The sequence below is a fragment of the Thunnus albacares genome, chromosome 24 (assembly GCF_914725855.1).
Source record: "Thunnus albacares chromosome 24, fThuAlb1.1, whole genome shotgun sequence".
NCBI lineage: Eukaryota > Metazoa > Chordata > Actinopteri > Scombriformes > Scombridae > Thunnus > Thunnus albacares.
In genome coordinates, this window is record NC_058129.1 from 17,240,653 (window position 1) to 17,260,510 (window position 19,858).

General features: G+C 38.2%; 1 protein-coding gene across 1 annotated transcript in view; it reads left to right on the forward strand.

The window, feature by feature from the left end:
- Nucleotides 1-19,858, forward strand: part of LOC122976244 — a 1,153,509-nt gene that overhangs the window by 156,379 nt on the left and 977,272 nt on the right. The window lies entirely within an intron of this gene.

A 19,858-nucleotide genomic window follows, 5' to 3' on the forward strand; every position in this document is an offset into this window, starting at 1 on the left:
TGGATTATCAAAATAGTGATAGAGATTGATTTCCACAGTTGGCAACCAATCAATTAATCAACTAGTCTAAAAAAGTGCTGTAAATAATCAACTTCACAGGAAGAATAAACCCTCTAACTTTCAGTCAAAACAAACTCTTCCTCTCTTGTCGGCAAGAGAAATAAAAACTTATCTCTAAATAAGAATCTACAAGATTATGAGACTGTTTTGATAAAATGTCATGAGTAGAGAAGAGGAGGGTCTTTTTTCAAAGGTTATGACTTTCCTCTCAAAATATTTCTCAAAATCTCTCAGTGATAGTCCCAATACAATTTCATAGAACACCAGCTTATATATCACAACCTCTTGACTTTGTTCTACATTGTAAATTTATCAAAGATCTTCAGTACAAAGTCAAGAGGTTGTGATTCGTAGCACAACAAGCTAGTGAAGCTGTAAACAGAACCGCGTTCCTGCACATGCTCAGTAGCGTCATAACACAGAACTACTCTCCAGAGACTGAAAATGTGATTGCTGTTATTAGTCTTTAGTCTTTGGAGCCGTTTCTAAACAAACTAACGTGACCAAACTCTTCATGATGAAGGAATATGTCACCCAGTGTAGCAGTGTGGCTCACTGATGTGGTTTTTTTTTGTTATCGTTTTTGGGCAATAACAGATGTCTACGGCACAGAGGAATTCAGGAATTCATTCTGGCATCATAAACTCCAAATTCAGTCAGATTACGACACTATGATTTCAAGTCAAATGAATGTTTTACCCCAGCTGAGAAAGTTGCTTATGACTTGGAGGACAGCTCTGCACCACTTGTGAATTTCATTCATACCTATAAGTATGAGAAGACTGGTCTATACCACAAACATTTCTTGAAATTATGCTCCATTTCCCAAAACTCAAATGCATAACCATACACTCATCTACAAAATCTTCCATGTCGAAACCAAAGTCTCCACTCAGAACCATGTAATCTTACATCTAAACCAAACTTTGCCTTCAGACGTCACACAAAAGTCATCAAATACACACACATGTAACCGGTTGACTCTGCGTTGTGTCATAAGGAAGAGGCTCAGACGAGTGTTTCATTGGAGGCCACCATTTATTCCGGCAACTGACAACTGGCAGAAGTAAATGAAAAGAAAATATCCTCCGGTCAATTGTGACTCTAACTCAGGATCCTACACAAATTAAATAACAGAATTGTGTTACCATACTGTACAATAAGTCCAAACTGATAAACAAACTTCAAAAAGGAGTGCACAACGTCGCTTACCTCTCCCATGAAGTATGACAACAAAAGGGGAGAGGTAAAGGCGGGGGACATCATTTATAGGGGGGGCACCCACAAAAGTGAACGTAGGGGTACAATGAACTGAGCCTTTAATGTTCCACCTGTTGACCCTGGAGGAGTAGCATGTTGGGGTTTAACTATTTACAAATTTTGTGTAATTATAATACATATGCTGCACAGTTGACCCTGTTACACACACACTCTATAAAACAGCCATTACACTGGCGAGATCAATTCAAAACACTACTGTAAAAACCTGATACTGCAATTAACAACTGTGCTCATGGTTCACATGATAAACATAATATAAAGACGCAACACATGTATACATTTTCAAACATTTTTAATTCCTCATTGTAGTAAAATAAACTGAAATTGAGTGAAAAAGTAAAGGTACTGTAAAAATATGCAACTGATAAAGAACGTAGAACACAGTAAAATAATTTCCATGTATTTAACAATATAAACCATTGAAAAAAAAACAGTTTGTACATAAAGGAAGAAATCACATTCAAGTGAACTGACCCATGACCTTTTTATATATTTATCCTGATGTTCTGATTGGTGTTTCCACCTGGGGAATTATGTGTTAATTGGGTTCCAGCTGTGATGACTTGAGTTAATGATATTGAATGCTTTATAAATGAGCACCTGAGTAAAAACAGGGGAGTAGTGTTTATAGTTTTGGGAAATCTGTCTTTTAGTAGATGGCGTCATGGTTTGGGATGTTTAGTTAATAGGCTCAGTTATAGTGAGTACGCAATCGAGAAAAACTGTAATCACTTGTACTTGCCATTTAATAATGAATCTATTCCTTTGTTCCTATCTGACCAGCGATGAGATGCGTCATAGTGGAAAAAGTACAGAATGTTTTGTTTTTCCTCTATCTGTCTTCTTGATCCAGTCATTAATGTTTGAGGAGTCACAGTCCTGATGAGTAATATTTCGGGTAACAGAGATCATCTCCATCCAAAGCTTCAATTTTTGGTCCTGTTGGTGCAGCCAGACGCTCATTAAAGGATGGATGATCTCAAAATGTGTGTGGTCCTGCCGGTTTCACTTTCAGCTGGAAAGCTACCGCCGAGCCTCTCGACCCTGACGCCAAAATATTCCTCTGAGTCTTCTCTCAGACATCGATCTGAGCTGGTTTGGATGCAAACATCTTGCCAAGGTGTCTGGGATTCATTCTGGACTTCTGGTAATCACAGGGAAATCATGATGAGCTGAAAGTGAGGCAAAGCAACAACAGAGAGGATGGAAAGGAAAAACTAAAGAGCTCTCACCATGTTAACTGACAGATTTAGCCATAAACACATCCTCATGTCCACAGTTACCAACTGACAAAGTGCATAATAAACACTTCTAAATACTCACTAATGGTATAAGGACAAAAAATTATGTCATTTTTATATAATTGTTGCATGATGTGTTAGTTTTTCATCATTTTTGTGGAACAGATTTACTGTATAATGAGTTTATTTGCAGTTAATTGTCAAAAATATTAAAATATTTGTGAAAATGTGGCAGAAAAATCCCACCACAAGGTTCATTTAGGAGCTAATCTAGACATTTTAAACATGTCAAGTTCAAACTCTCACTTTTTCTGAGCACTTTCTTGTCAATGTTTGCTTAAAAATTTGTTTGAAAGTTTATTTTACATGTGTAAAATATCATTTTTTTCTAATATAGGTGATTTCATTGTGTTGTACCTTTGCAGTTCATTTAAATAGTCAGAATGATAATTTGGGAAATCAGTTTTTATGATGTGCAGTTAAACATTACAGTATATTCCTCATATTTCTAATGTTTTTATCATATTTGTTGTTTCTATAGCTCATAAATTTAAAGAAGTTGAAGCCAGACTTAATTTTCAACCTTTTTAGTGACATAAACAACAATTACAAATTCATAAAATATACATCATACTGTTCACAATCAAAAACTAAAACTATCAAAAGCTATGGGAGCAGTTACATTTCATACGAAGATTTTAAACAAAAAAACAAGTATTCATAGTTTAATAATATATTATAATAATGAATAATTAATACGAATTTGGGTTGGAAGAAAAACAAATCAAGTCAAGTTACTGTTTGACCTCCTTTGCCTGTAAATTTGCTTTTATGAATATGAAATTTAGCCAGTAAAATGAAAAGATTAGTAATATACAGATAAAAGTTCAAAAATTCAAATTAGTGTTATTTTGAAGTACACCAAAACGTTTATGTCTCGTAAATAATTTTACATTTTCGTCAATATGGCTGTTGATAAAAATCTTACAAAAAGAGCCAAAAAGTACCAAAATAAACCAGTGGAAATACAACAAAATGTACAACTTATATCAATATCCTTTCTGATTTTCTTTAAAAAATATACCTTTTCTGGGTAAAAAATGAATAATTTTGATTCCAGTGTGAGATTATATAAAATAGTGTATTTTAAAATTTAATGATTAATTCATTTTCAGCCCAGAATGTGAAGAAAATTTGGCTGCAGTACCATCGCTGGCCTGCAAGTGGTACTGTTGGACCAAAACGGAGCTTCACAGCAAACAGAAGAAAACTGTCACTGACAACAATCAATTATCAGTTCTGTATCTGTCATCAATAACCAATGAAGAGGAGAGAAAACAGAACAGAATAAGGTGGGGAGGAAGAAAAGGGAAAAATCTGGACACATATACTAGAGGATAGAAAGAAAAGCAATAGAAGATAGTAAAGTAAATATATAAAAGGGTGAATTAATGTGATCTTATCATCTAATTCTGTTTGTTTTAAGAACAGCAGTCCGATCATGTTACCTCATTAAATATTTAAACACACTAAACAAAGCCTGAGTGGCAGAGAAAACATAATGTGTCTGTGTGTTTATCGGCTAATAAAAACCTGCAAATTAAAGCCGTGTGACGCCTTTTAATGAACTGCCTTTAAACAAAAAAAAAACAAAAAAACAACACACACACAGACCCAAACAAACACACACCAGAGCAGACATATAACAGCTTAGCAGGCAGAAAATGACTGCTGAGTGCTGGTCATTTTGGAGACAAAACATTAAAGTATTAAAGTGTTTTTCTAATCGCAATTTGGCTGTTTTCTTCACATCTGTTCAGCCAAACAGAACAGTCATTGTCTGCTGTTTGTCAAATATGAGTCTGCTCAATATGAAAAGGCAGTTTGGACATTTAGTAGAGCAAAAATCTATGTATTTAACTGTAAATAACCAAAAACACCTGATCTGAACACATGAAATGTTACTATTTGCAGCAGTGGTTATCAAAACTGAGATCTGCTATTAAAAACTGAATTAAAAGTAATAATAAAGGTTAAATTGGTTGATTCAGTTAAAATACATCAAATAGGTTTGAAATGTGTCATAATTTCTATATAATGCACTTTAGACTCAGAGACTTGTTCAATGACTAAGAAAGGTGATTTTTTTCTGACCAGTGTGACCAAAAAACAAAATGAAAACAAGCAAATCAAAGTAATCTTAACTGGCTTAAATCAAGAAAACACCTTAAATAATGTCTCTCTGTCCAGACAGGACCATCTGTCTCTCAGGGGTGTCCCTTCCCTTATACCAACAACTGGTACCTGACAATGTTGCTTGTATCAGTTAACATTGTTTACACGCTTTATCCACACAATACTCCTCACCATGAGGTGACAAAAAACTGAGTTCAAATCACACAAATATTAAACCAAACATTCAAGTAAATACAATAAATCCTCCCACCATACTTGGTCCAACCCTTGACATCATGCTGATGTCAGCGAGAGTTTTAAAGTAGGAAGAGGTTGGGTGACTCCCCTTTTATCTCCTAGGCAGCATGGTTGTTATGGTAAGTAACAAAACATACCGTTATATAACTCAAGAAACTCTTAAATCAATATAATAACTGAATTTAAAAAACTTGTCTGTCTTGATTAAACTAGAAAAGCAGATGTGAATGTAACAAAACAATGCTAAACACAAACAAAAGCCGGGATAGTACGCTAAAGCAATGCTACAAATAGATGTTAAACTGGCTGAAACAAACAAATGGCAAGTATGAAAGAAAGTGAAAGTGTTACCAGAACAAATGGTGTGTTCTCACCCACTCTGTCACAGAAAGTAAGTGACAAAAACATAAAACCGGAAAAAAAAACCCATAGATACTTTATAAACCACAACCCTTATCATTGACACTACCCAAATGTCTGACTTAGAGACTTGAATTTACTTATGTGAACTTCCGTGGAGCTTTCATATTTGTGGCCTCTTCTCACAAATGAAGTTTTCCCAAATTTAAAATAAGCAAACAACATTGTAAAACCTTGATGCACATCAAAGCAGCAATATTTTGCTGATATCCGCATAATATTTAGTGGAAAAGTAACGCACACCAAGGGTTGTAGTGAGGTGCTGATCACTGGAAGCAGACTCAGAGGAAAAAAGTGTAACACACTCTGGCTCCATATGTATTTTTCTTTCATTTGGATGACGTTTCGGCCCTTCAAGATCAACAATCATGAAAATCTTGAAGGCCTGAGGGCCGAAAACTCATCCAATAATTTCCTGCTTTTGGATCAATATGATATTTGCCATCAAAGTTTGACTTTTCATGTCACCCCCATATGGACCCAAAATGGCAGTTGTTAATGTTTATTTTATTGATCCATAATCAAGAGAAGAAACAGTGGGTTACATAAAACAAAGACTACTGCTAGTCAGAAAGGTCCTTAAGTCTTACAGAGTTAATAACTAACAGAAATTAATTAACAGGTTATCCGTCCACAGCAGACTACTCAAACCAACCAAACCAGTTACTGAAGCAACTGAACCTTGGAAGAATTGATGAGTTGCGAATGGCAAGACTAAGAGTTAATTTAGAGCAGGTCTTTGACAATTAGGGATTTGTTTTATTACATTTTTACTGGGGTAATATGAAGCTGATGTAGTATTTTAAATTGTATTTCAGAGGCTTTATTGGTTCCCAAGTAACCACCTAGTTCTGACCACATGATATCCCAGTCACAATCATCTATTGAAGAGCCAAGATCGTCTTCCCACAGTTCCTTAGATTTATGGGAGTCTTCTTTCAGCGACTCTGACAGTTCAGTTAATCTTAATGAATATACGATGTGTGAATATACAGCACAGTTGTTGGTGGTTAAGATTTATTACTCAGTTCTGTCTGTACAGATATTGCACCACCATACAGAGTCACTTTTCAACTTTTTATTTATGTTTTTTTATCAGGCTAACACACACAAACAACAATCACACTCACATTCACACCTTTGGTCAGTTCAGGGCGGCTCATTATTCCAAGCCAGAGGGGCAGTCAGCAAAGTCAAGCACTCTTCATTGAAGAAGACCTCTGGAAAAAGGTGCAGTGGATGCTGGACAGGAAGACTTGGTTTCCCTCTCTGGTGAAGTGCGCTCCATCTGGCAGAAGTATTCTCTTCCCATAGAATTGAAAGAGTGGATGTTCAACCACTTAACCACCAAGGTTACCAGTGTTCTTCCTGATGAACGTGTTGACAGTCTTCCTGCGATGGTTGACCTTGCCTGGCCGTCCAGCTCTCCACACTTGCCGCTCATTAATGCAGGAAAATGCGATCCTCATGGAAGGAAATTCTGCATGCAGCTGCGTCAACTCCCTCTGCATTACAGATGCAAGTTCCTGGCTGGGTGTCAGCCCGAGATCGTTGTCACTGGCGTGGATCACCAAAATGTCTGGGGGGACTCTGTGTGCTCAATTCAGCATAAAAACAGGAAGGGACACCACGCCAGCGCATTCCTGCTTTGCCAAACCAAAGAGCTTTGGCATTGAGTCCGAAGTTCTTGCCAGACTTCTTGTGCGCTGCCTCCTCCCCTCGTTGAACATAACTGTCCCCGATGATCCAGACTGTTGCCACTTTCTCTGTCCCCTGATGACACTTTTTCTTTTTGGTTGACGTGATGTCTTCATTGTGGGTGTCACTCTCTTTCCTTTCCAGGGATATGAACTGGGTCTGAGAGAAAGGAGTCTTTTTAGAGGTGCTCGGTAGCTCTGTGCCTCTCTCCTCTGTGCCACGGTCAACCTCTTCCTTTCTGGCGATGAGATCTCTCAGTCTCTCTTCACCATATGGCCTTTTTCGCAAATATCTTCCTCCACAGATCTTCCTTTCTGGAGAGGTGCTGGCCAGGCTTTTGTTTCGCTCTTGAAGGATCTGACTTATTGCCCTTCTTTCTTCTCTCCAGTGGCTTGATGCCAGATCTTACCTCCTCAGACAGTGAATGTGTTTTTTCTTGATTTCTTGTAGCCACAACAGCACTGTAACAAAGGACCAGCTGCTCCTGGACGAGGTCACCGGTCAATGCCGGTGTAATCATTCCTTTCCCAATGATTATATCTGCTTGTAACTACATTATAGTGTGTTACATCTTCATTAGGGGCACTTAAAGTGTTACCAATATTTAATGTTTACTATTTATTTGACATATGGTAAATTAATGTTTTATATGCTAATGATAAACTCGTTTCTGTCCGCCTAAAAGTGGACCACCTGGACCAGCTGCAACATTAAAATGATGATAACTTGAGAGTGCAATAATAATAAACCCATATGTAACTATTCTTGGCTTGAGGTTTTGTTGACTTTACTTTCCAGGATAGTTAAGCCCTAATTTCAGCCTGAGCCGTGGTCTTATCAGCCAGATTAAGTGAAAACACCTGATTCACCACAGGTAAAATAAAACATATTTGGATGAGCCAGAAACTCAAAGTGCATCAACAGAAACTGATTTTTCAGACTTGAAGCATGTTATATTTTTCCTTTCAAGCTTCTTTAATTATTTTTTCGGCATTTTCCACCTTCAGTATTTGGACTTGACTTGACACCAAGCAGCTGCTGAAGTGCTGATGTTTTGTTTTACCTAAAACTCACAGAGCTGACTCACACTGACACAAACAGAGAGTTCAGACTGCACCTTTGAACTCAGCAATGTGATGGTTGATTTAGTTTTACGAGGCTCTGTGTGTGACAACATCCCTGTTATTGGGAGTCGGCTGGGAACTGAGCAGGTGGGGACATTAAAAAATAAAAAAGTTCAGAGGGAAAGTTTGGACAGTCAGCTTATTTTCCTCTTCATCACGGCTCTTAACTGCGTCCAGTAAAGCTCCAACTGTCGAGGAACAAACAAGCTCGGAGCTCGGCCAAGGTGGGAAATTTCATCTGTGAGTCACATGCTCGCTGTTTGTCAAAACAATTTGGGGCGCTGAGCTGGTGTTCGCAATAACAATAGCGCAGCGACAGCCAAGGAAAGAATGAGCTGAAATTGTTTTGAGGGAAGAAATCAAAGAGATAAAATTTCCCTGAAGAGCTGGATAATTTATTGTCTTTTTCCAGAGGTTTGGCGGGGTCAAGTGATTTATTTAACTTGGTATTGAGTCTATAAAGATGACTCCAGTGCGATTCGACTGATTTCCTGGAGTTTCATCTGGTTTTCCATCAACTTTTATCATTCTTGGAGAAATTAGCAGTTTCTTTTATTCTCTAAAATAAATATTAAAGAAGCCCCATTCAGACTGGATTTATTTCTCTAGGGGAGGTGGAGTGACTGTAACATTACCTGCCATGGTCGGTGATTTGAATCTCATCTAGAATGGGTTTATGGGTAATTTTGAGCCTGTCCTCCTATGAAAAATAACACTATAGGTTGTAATGTCTATCGTCAAAATCGACCTATAGTTATGTTTGCATGGCATGGTAGTAATCAGGACACATAGAGGTGATGCAGTTCATATGGCGTCTATATAAGGTGACAAATTTCCATATTTGGAGGTGGCGGGCTGGGTTGCTGGTTAGTGATTAGGTTTTGGAAAGCACAGACAATATTATGTTGTCCTGCTGATTACTTCCGATAGAAAACGCTCCAATGGGTCATTCTGGGGTACATGGTCAAACAACCTATTGGGTCATTTTCACCCCTATCTCAGTAATAATTACAGCCAAAATGACCTCCTGTTATACAGCAAACTTTACAAGTGACATCCTTGTATTTTCTAGTGAATCTGATAGTTGAAACACCAACATACAGGCCAATTTGGGAACCAATATGACAGAAAAACAGAAAAAAATAAAACAATCAGGAAAGCAAGACCTCATAAAACCCCATCAAATGGGCTGTTGTCATGTCAGCAACAGGTACTGCTATTCTCTTTTTATGGATTTTATGGATTTATGGAGTTTTATTGGCACTGGACATCGGAAACAATGATGTCCTCGGGAAGTGTAAGTCACACTGAATGATATCAATATGTGTTTCATGTGTGTGTGCTTTTGGCTTTGTCCCGCTGAATGTCCATCTCTATTACAGACCGCATCCTGTCATTTCCCCATGGCTAAAATGTTAAATTACTGAGGAGCACAGTGAATATTTCATTCCTCATCTCCCCCTGTGATGATAATTCTGTCCAAATGTGGCTATAGTCCTTCCAGGAAAGACAAGAGCAGCGATTAATGCTGTGTATAATACAGCTTTAATGTATGTTTGTTTAGCTGTTGGAAGTCTTGCTTTTGGAGTCGCAGTTTGGATTAACTTCCTCATAAATTTCTGTGAAATCAAGACCTCGTTCAATCAGGAATAGAGTTTTTCAGCCAGTTTGAGAGATGCTGACCTCTAATTCAGGAAATACGGTTTTTATATCCTTGTTTATACAAGTGTGTGTAAAAATAACACTGAACAGTAGAGAAGGAGGTGTGCTGCTTGGCTGAACTGAACTGAATGAAAGGACATTAATAGAGGTTAATATTACTGTAAGTGTTTGATAAGAATTTACAACTTTGTGGACTGCTGTTAGTAGACTGCTAGTGAGTAAATTTCACCAGCTGAAATTCAGTCTGACTGCTATTGTTAAGCTGCCACTGGTGACATTAGCTTTTAGCTGAAACATTTTAGCATTTAAAAGACACTGAAGTCAAAAACCAGAATCTTTAGCTTCCATGTTAGCGTTAGCTTTGTTAAAGTGAAATAGATTAAATGAGCCTAAGAGGAAAAACTGGCTTAAAAAATATATTTCCAAGGGTTGATAAGCTTGTGGAAATACTGAAATCGTACATAATGGTGTGGCAGTTTTGAAGATGTTTTAATGGCAAACAGCTTATTGTGAAATAAACTCTTCTTCATTGTCATGAAATGGAGCATGTACCACATTTCCACTGCTTTTTAAATGAAAAGTTTTTCCAGTTTTGGAGAAAATAAAGCCTGTAAGCATAAAAAAATGTGTTTGTTTTCCCTTCAACATTAATTACATCCATTATTTTATTGATTAATCACAACCACAAAGCTGTAAACTTCAGCTTTTTACTTGTATTGGTGACAAGTGATTTTTTTTTTTAATGCAACAGCCATGATTCACTCACAGGTGTTTTCACTTAATGAGCCTGATTAGAGACTCTGCAGAGATGATGGAGCTTGACGGGTATCTTCTTCACTCTCCAGGTTAGTTTTGTTGCACCTGTTAAAATGGGACAACTTACAGTAAGTGTACTGTTATCATCGTAATTAGTACGTGGATCCAAAATTTTTACTTATTTATGCAAAAAGCCTGATGCACGAAGGTCTTCGGAGGACTAAACTAACATGCAGGTAGGTCTGCAAACACTCCCAGTAAAGAAAACTGCATTTCTGAGTAATAGAGGAAAATAAAAATGGTCAATATTGTTCCAATTTTGGAAGATATAAAACTAACGAACCATATGCAGTACATCAGGGAGTAAACAGAGTTAAATCAGGATATATTTGGGGCACCCTTGAGTTTTAAGACCAGTCCTGGAAAGTCCCGGAGAAGTGTCAACAAGCAATGGTACAATTTTTAGGTACTCCACTGCATTTATTTGACAGCTGTAGTTGCTTTTCAGATTAAGATTTCACATTAAATAATATATGATAAGCTTGTAAAATACAAAACTTTGTTCCCACATTAAAAGGCTCCTGGCTCCTTGTCATGTTACAGATGTTATGTTAGCAGTTCCACCAAATAAATAACTGTTTGAGGTCAAAAGAGGTAAACAAAGTCTTAAAAATCAATCAAACTTTATTTCTTCTTTCCTACACCTGGATGATTTAATATATATGTCACAGAGGTTGATTTTTCTGCAAAACAAACACTTAGCTGAGGTAAAATAGGATCTTAAATGCAGGAATTTTACTTGTAATGGAGTATTTTTACATCGTGGTATTGCTACTTTTACTTGAGTAAATGATGTGAGTACTTCTTCCACTGCTGTCAACGAGGAAATTATCTGAAGGAAGCGAAAGAAGAGCGATGGAATCCCAAACCTCAGATTTTCTTTGGAAGGGGTGACTGAGTTCATGGGAAGCCGTCGTCACATCGCTAGTGTGTGTGTGTGTGTGTGTGTGTGTGTGTGTGTGTGTGTGTGTGTGTGTAGTCCTGCAGAACTGCAGAACCCCCCCCAATCCTCCAAAACACACACACACACACACACACACACACACAATTTACACAGTCATACACCACAGCTTGTGTGTGTGTAGGGAAGTGGTGATGTTAATCAACCCCAGATGAGCGAAGAGGCCAGACGAGCCGAGTCAGTGTGTGTGTGTGTGTGTGTGTGTATGTGTATGTGTATGTGTATGTGTATGTGTATGTGTATGTGTATGTGTATGTGTGTGTGTATGTGTATGTGTATGTGTGTGTCTCGGCCCCGGACCCGAAGTTTTTGGGGGGCCGGCCCTCGGGACGAACCTCGCCAGCCCAGACTGTTATTACTGCTGTTACACACACACACACACACACACACACACACACACACACACACACACACACCACACACACACACTCTGAAGTCACCACCTGAGAATGCTGGGACACGAGGGCCGAAGCAGCACCTTTGCGTGCGAATGAAGCTCGCCGTGTGTGTGTGTGTGTGTGTGTGTGTGTGTGTGTGTGTGTGTGTGTGTGTATGTGTGTTTCAGAGGAGGGAGTGTGTCCTTCACTGACAGCCCTTGTTTCCCGACGCCTCGCCTTGTGCGTTCTCACACATTTCTCAGTTTACACTGAATTATTAAACCAAAACAATCACTGACTCACGCTGCGTTCGAGGTCAAACAGGACAAACCGCTGAAATGAGCTGCTAGTAAAAAGTAACAACTTGATGACGTTAAGACTCCATGTTTGTAGTTTTCTGCCGAAATGGGAAATCCTATGAGTTACTCAGTGATGGTGGGTCAATATATTCACTCAATTTTGAGGTACTTGTATTTTGAATATTCCATTTTTGGTTATACTTCTACTTGACTACAGCTTTAGTTACATTTTAGTTTAAATATTACATTAAAAATACATAAGCTCATAAAAAACAACCTTTTTGTCTTGTGTCTCTTGTATAAAAACTGATTTAAATATGAAGAGTTTTTTTGTGTAAGTTGACTTACAACAGCCTGTATAACTTCATCAGTCTCATCCACATTTGTCACCATTTTTCTGGTGAACAACAAAGCTCTGATTGGCTCGGTTGCTTTTCCAACCGGGGAAACAACCGTCAATAAAACACCAAATTGGAGATTCAGAGGTCTGAAATGAGGCCATTGCTTTGGCGGTTTGGCAGGTCAAAAAACACTTTGATGTCTTGGTTGCAAACATTATAAACGTTGTTACAACAGCAGTTAAATGACTATAATTCAAACCCGAAACACGTCCGGTTTACATGTTGATGTCAGTGTGTTGTTAGTGCAAGTTATAGTCATTAAAATGCTTGTGAGGTTTATCTAAAACACCAGATTTCACCAAGACATTTAGGTCATTTTTTTACCTGAAAGTCTCCAAAGTAGGGCTTTAAATGTGGTGAATCAGGTTGTGATTACGTGGGTATCCACGTTATCAGATCTCAGCATGAAGTCAGTGAGTCATTAGTTATCATAACCAACAGGACGGATGACTAAAAGTACCATAGTATTCCATGTTGGATGTGTCAGCGTTTCCCTTTTCCTATCACTAAATAAAAAGTAGTTTCATACTTTGTTCATTAGGAAAGTGACGTTTTTATTGTGTGCTGACAGGAAACAACAGCCAAACATGTAAAAACTGGTGTCGGTTTGTTGTGTTTGTTCACTTAAATCCAAATCTGACAGAGAAAAAAACAGCAGAGGTTAGTTGAAACTGATTTTTTTATATTTTTTTTTTAGTTTTGGTTGGATTTGGATTGGATTAAAGTTTTTCTTCCCTACCTCAGTATGTTGTTTTCCTCGCTCCGCAGTCATGAAACACTTTCATTTCATTGTTTACCAAAAATGCCAGTTTCATTTTCCGGGCAGCTTTACGCTTCCCAGGAATAAGTCATCAAAACTTCAGGGTTTGGACAGTATCGCCGCTGTCTGAATCCCCTACGAAGTGAGACAAACGTTTCCCAGCATGCTCGCTTACTTACATAGCAGCATGATGGATTGAAGGCTCTTCCAAATAAATACATGAAAACAAATCTCCACTTCCCAGGTCTGTGATGAGGTTTTTATTCAACCCCTATTTATCCAGGGGAGGTTTGCCGGGCATGTTCGCTCTTTCTCAACAATGCCGTGATTCATCGCGACCGCAGCCTGCTGCTGCCACCGAGCTAATTGGATGTTAAGTGTCTTGTTCAAGGGCACGACTGTGGTATCTGCTGAGGCTGGAGAGCGTTACTCCTCACTTAAAGGGTCAGTTCACCCAACAAAACAGATTTTCTCACTTCACATTAGTGGTTTCCAGTCATCCGGATAGTTTTATGTGGAGAGGTTTTAAGATGTATCCTCGAAGCTCCTGCTACCACATAGTCCGATTTGTGCCTCTTGTATAACGGTATTGCATTACCTAATCATTGATGACTCTGAGAGGAAATTTCCAGAGACTTTTTAAAAATAGCAGAAAGTCATTAAATAACACTTACTGCTGTTTTCAAGGTGAGACTTTGATTTCACAACAATATCCTGGAAAACACGTCACAAGATTATAATTATAATGTTCTTGCCCAATTTAAATGATGAATGCTAAACACATGAATTCTTTTCTTTTAATTTGAATCGAACTGCACCACCCTCTCTTTAAAACATCCTTCAGATTAACTGCTAAATACCTGCTAATTAATCAGAAAATTTCCAGGAATTTGTTGTAGAATCAAAGGACCTGTAAAAACAATCTGTAATCTTCTTGCTGAAGCACAGTTTTGGCCTCCAGATGTTTTTCTGATCTCTTCTGATTGTTTCAATAAGCAGATAACAACCACCTGAGTAATGTGGGCTTTGTATTTATATCTATGGCCAGCTCTTTTTGGTGTTGTTGATTCTGTTTCTAACCAGCATCTGACTCATCACTCTGACCTTTTCTAGCTTTGTGTTTCTACATATTTGAGTCAGACGCAGGAGACAAACCTCTCAAGTCAGTCCTGTGAAATTCTCTGATATTGATGGGCAGTGACGTGCGTGGGTGTTTTGATATCCGGGGAATGATGGGGGAGAAGAAAATATGCAGCTCTCCATCATGTTCTTCATGAATTTACTTGTTTTGCTTCATTTTTTTTCCAGAGCTGGCTGGAGAACAGAAGCTCGCAGGCAGAGTTAATCTCTCAGGCGTCAGCGCGTAAAAGCTCGTCTTGACCCCAAAACAGAGCTGAGATAACCTCTGGACATTTGATGTTCAGCATATTAAAAGTATTTCTTTGCATGTTTTTGTTCATCATCATCATCTCCCCGAGTTTTTCTTTTGTGAGCCGCAGTATCTCAAACATGGAATCACAAATTCCACAAGTGCATCAACGTCCACAATCGGCAAACAAGTCGAGGTTAGCTGTGATTTTCTTACACTTCTTGTGAAAAGCAGTCAGTAGTTCATTCATGATTCACTTTGAATCTTAAACCTGTGGAAACTACCGAGCTCCAAAAGCACCTCGTCCTGTTTTTACACTTCTAGCAGCAAGACAATGACTTTCTATTCATTAAAACTGAGCTTCTTGTACTCATCACAGGTTGGACAGACTATTTCCTCCTATTTAAGTAATGTTGCCAGCTGTTCTAGGAGGTTACTTATCCTTTTTTAACTGAAACCATATATTTCTGAGCTGTTTTTAAAGATTTACGTCTTCAGTAGAAACCAGTGAGCTTGGAGCTGAGAGCTACAGACATTGATGGTTTGGGTCTTTGAAAAGGGACATAAGATGCTTTTGTGATTTTTGTTATTTTGATAGTTTTGATGTCGGATGTTAAACATGGTCACAGTTCCAAAACTTGTATGTAGAAATGCTTCCCTGCAAGTCAACCTGCTCTGAACGCTTCGTTTGCAAACTTACCTCTACTTCCTGCTTGTGATGTCATCAGATCCTTTGTTGCTAAGGTTGTTGCTCCTGTTGTCCACTCGCATATTTTGGATTGGATTTCAGCTCAAATATGTGTGAATGTATATGAGAAGTTTCCATTTTGAGTGAAGAATGAGAAAAAAAGGAGTGAAGTTAAAGAGACAGGAGCTAAAACAGCCTGTTTCAGACAGAGGCTGAACTGAGGGGCTGCATAAAGGACCAGTAGAAGATAAATAAGGAGTTTTTAACTGTAAATCATGCAAATATATTCCAGTAGAGCCCCAGAATATAAATATAGACCTGGAAATGTGTATAATATATCCCCTTTAAGAGGATTTATTTACAATAAGAAAATGTTAATGGAACCATTATCCTTTAACCCTCTATTGGGCTCTCTATGGGTTTTATAACCAGAACAATAATAATAGTCTAATAAGTAAATAAATAATGAGAACAATGTGAATATGAAGAATAAGATGCAGAAGAAGACAAGTTTTTGTTTTTCTTAGAACTATATTAACGTTAACACATTAATAAGAAACAATGACAGGGTGATGACACGTATTATGTTTCATGTCTGAGCTGTCAGTGTGTAATGTGTTTGGCTCGTAGTGATGAACCTACAGAGAATTATTAGTGACTCTGCAGCTCCTCTCGGCTTTACGGAGCTTTATAGTGAGTTTCAGCTCATTGTTTATCTGTCTGGCTGCAACTTTACTGTTCTGGTTCACTCTCTGCGCTCTCATAGCGTCGTTTTCGGCCGCAGCAGGCAGCTGTTTTCAGAGAAAAAGCACTAAAAAGCTACTGTACACTACCTGCACAGCAGCGAACAGCAAACAGACACAGTTAGCTGTAGACTAGCTGGTGAACATAGTGGAGCATTTAGCAGCTAAAGAGCCAGATATTTCCCTCAGGAGTTGGTAGAGAGCAAAAACAGAGCTAAAAGAGTGAATACTGGACTTATATTCACCAGGTGGACAGAAACACGACTCCAAACGAATGAAGTTCAACATATCAACTTAAAAGATGATGATATGTCTTCTACTTGTTTCAATTTATAGTTGCACTTCTTATTATTTCACAAAAGTGAGAAATACACAAAAGCTTGCATGTTAAAAAAGTCCCGTATTGATTTCCTTGTTGTTCCATACTGAAACGATGACAGTCATCAAGCATGAGGCAGCATCAGAACCACAATCATTGTTTTTTTTTTTTATAAGCATACAGCAAATTCTGCTTAAATGCGTCTTTAACAAACAATAGAGACGTCCTACAGCAGGAAACACATGGGTTACATGAGCCCAGAGTAGGATTTCCAGCAGTCTGTCTTCAATTCTCTCCTCTAAAGATCAGCGGTTTCTGAATATTTTTAATGATAACTTGTGTTGCTGTTATTGAAAACCTCAGTGTTTTTACTTCATTGTGTTTTGTGGATGAGTTCAGCGAGTGTTCGTGGCCGTTTGCTTTTCTTCCTGCTGATGTTGTGGAAAATAAAAAGGTCTGCGGTAACGTTTTTAGTTTTTTCCCCATTCAGTCGCTTAATAATTGGCACACATATTGAAGTTACAATTTGAAGCATCCCGTTTTGGGTATTAATTTAACGGAGATGCGACTGTTTCACTTCAAAGAAAAAACAACATACTCAATGATTGATTCAATGAATCTTTGAACTGAAGTGAAACTAGCAATTTAAATCAGCAAAGTGGTTTATAATTTCTGCCTCTTCATGCCAGTCCATCTTGTCAGTTGCATTTTACATTTTCAACAGATGACTTCTTATTCTGACACCTCTATGGATAAAGTTTTAATTAGGTTTATGCACAAAATCAATTTCTAAGCCTGTCTTAAAACCATAGTTGCGTGCACATATACAATCAAACAGTTTTTGCTGGTTTTAATCATTAGAAATCCCTTCTTAATGTACTTCCTGTGGATAAAATGTTGCTAATTCGAGGTTTCAGCGTGCTCATCCATACTTTCCTTGCTGTCATCGCCCCGGGGCTTTCAATCGAGATGCCGGCTGTTCACATCAGCTGGTCACATCTAACCAACAGCACGGTGACACACCTTCATTTGTTTGAATATGTTTTGTCCCTCTCTGCCTTCATGTTGTCACCACCTCCACGTCACCGCCCAGTCTTCACAGATTCATCAGTGCATCCCTTCATCCACCTCATCAGCCTTATCAGTCTCAGCGGAAGTCATCAGCCACCACCGTCACCGGTGTCTGGACTCCATGAGGGATTTATCTCACTGCTGCTCAGGACTGATGTCCCTCGATTACAAAATCTCCCTGTAGGGTCGAAGCGTCAAAGACTTTTGACAAGAATTAATCATCAATATCAGCTGTATAATGAATAATTCTCCTGATTGAAATTCTACACACTGCTCCTTTAAATGACCAGTATGGACGTGTGTCAACGTGAACCCGTCCTATAAGGTTAGGGTTTCTTATTCCTGACAAAAAAAGTCATAATTCCTGCAGCCTCTAGAGGTCATTGTGAGTCGATTTGGTTGTTTTGGGATATTTGTTGAAATGACGCTGTTGTTTTTCTTTTTCCACATAGACCACCACTACAAAAGACTTCTGTAAAACTGTTGGCAGAGGACACCTCAAACTGCAAACAATGATTACTCTCGTCCTTTATTTCCATCATCTCGTTCTCCACTTCTAGATTTCTCTCACTTTGTCTTTTTTTGAGCTGTTACAGTTCAACAAAAGGGCTCCTTCATACATGCGCAACCACCCATAAATACTCACACTTTAAAGCACATATTCGTCAAAGTATCACACACACACATACACACTCATCTTCAGATTCTTCCTCTCAAACAAATGAACCTTTATCGTCTCCGGAGCAGCTGAAAGCCGTAGGAGGAGGAAGCTTTATTCATTTTTCCTCCTGATTTGTGATCTCTCTGCACGTTGCTGCTGACAGGACAGCAGAAAAATGCTCCCACTTCAAATAAACTCCGAGGCTGCGTGGGCTGCTGGCGAATCATTTCTCTTCTGAAGTGCTTTGACCTCAACATGTGGACGTTGAGGTTCGAGTCTCGACTGCGGACAGATGACGAGTTTCATTCCAACCTGGTTGAAAAATTCAAGACCTGCTTTTACCAAAGACAGAAAAATGATGATATATTTTAAAGGGGGGGAACATGACTCTTCATTCTCTTTAGATGCATTATTTTGTTGGACATTATTGGTGCCTTCAATTTCAAGATTTTCTACTGATATAAACCATGACTAAAGCTTTTCTCAGGATTTTAACTGCCAGATTTTAACCAAACTTGTAACTGATAATCCCTTAAAACGTTGGGATTGTCTAACTTTGGCAAATCTGAGCTCGGCTATCGTACACGAGTGCAAAACAACCGCACCAAGAACCTTTACAGGAAACAGTAGTGGAAGAAGTACTCAGATCATTTACTTAAGTAAAAGTACCAATACAAAAATGTAAAAGTACTCCATTACAAGTTCTCCACTACATAATATTGCAGTAAAAGTACATAAGTATTATGAGCTTGATGTAGTTAAAGTATTGCAGTAAAAGTAGTGGTTTGGTCCCTCTGACTGATATATTATTATATATGACATCATTAGATTATTAATAGTGAAGCATCAGTGTTAGAGCAGCATGTTACTGTTGTAGCTGCTGGAGGTGGAGCTAGTTTACACTACTTTATATACAGTTAGCTAGTTTAGTCCAGTGGTTCCCAACCTAGGGGTCGGGCCCCTCCAAAGGGTCAGCAGATAAATCTGAGGGGTCGTGAGATGATTAATGGGAGAGGAAAGAAGAAAAAACAAAGTTCTGATACACAAATCTTTTTCTCTAATCTTTGATATTTTTTTGTTGAAATATTTGTTTTTAATAATGATTTTGCGTCTTCGGACCATGAACGGTTGTGAGAAGTTTAGAGAGGAAATGTCTCTTTGGTGGAGACATGACAAGGAAACACAATTAGACACTGCTTTTATTATAATGGGTCACAAACTTCAAAAGTATGTATGTAAAATGGCAAACATTGGTTTAATCTTTATTTTATAAACTTATCATATGGTTTTGGATGTCAAACCTTTATCTGAAAAGTAACCAGAAACTCCTGCTGTCAAATAAATGATGTGGAGTGTAGAAATATAGATGTATAAAGTGGCATACACTGGAAATACCTACTGAGTCTGACTGCTACACCTTCAACACTGGACTCTCTATACTATAAAAATGTTACATGATCATTTGAATGTCTTG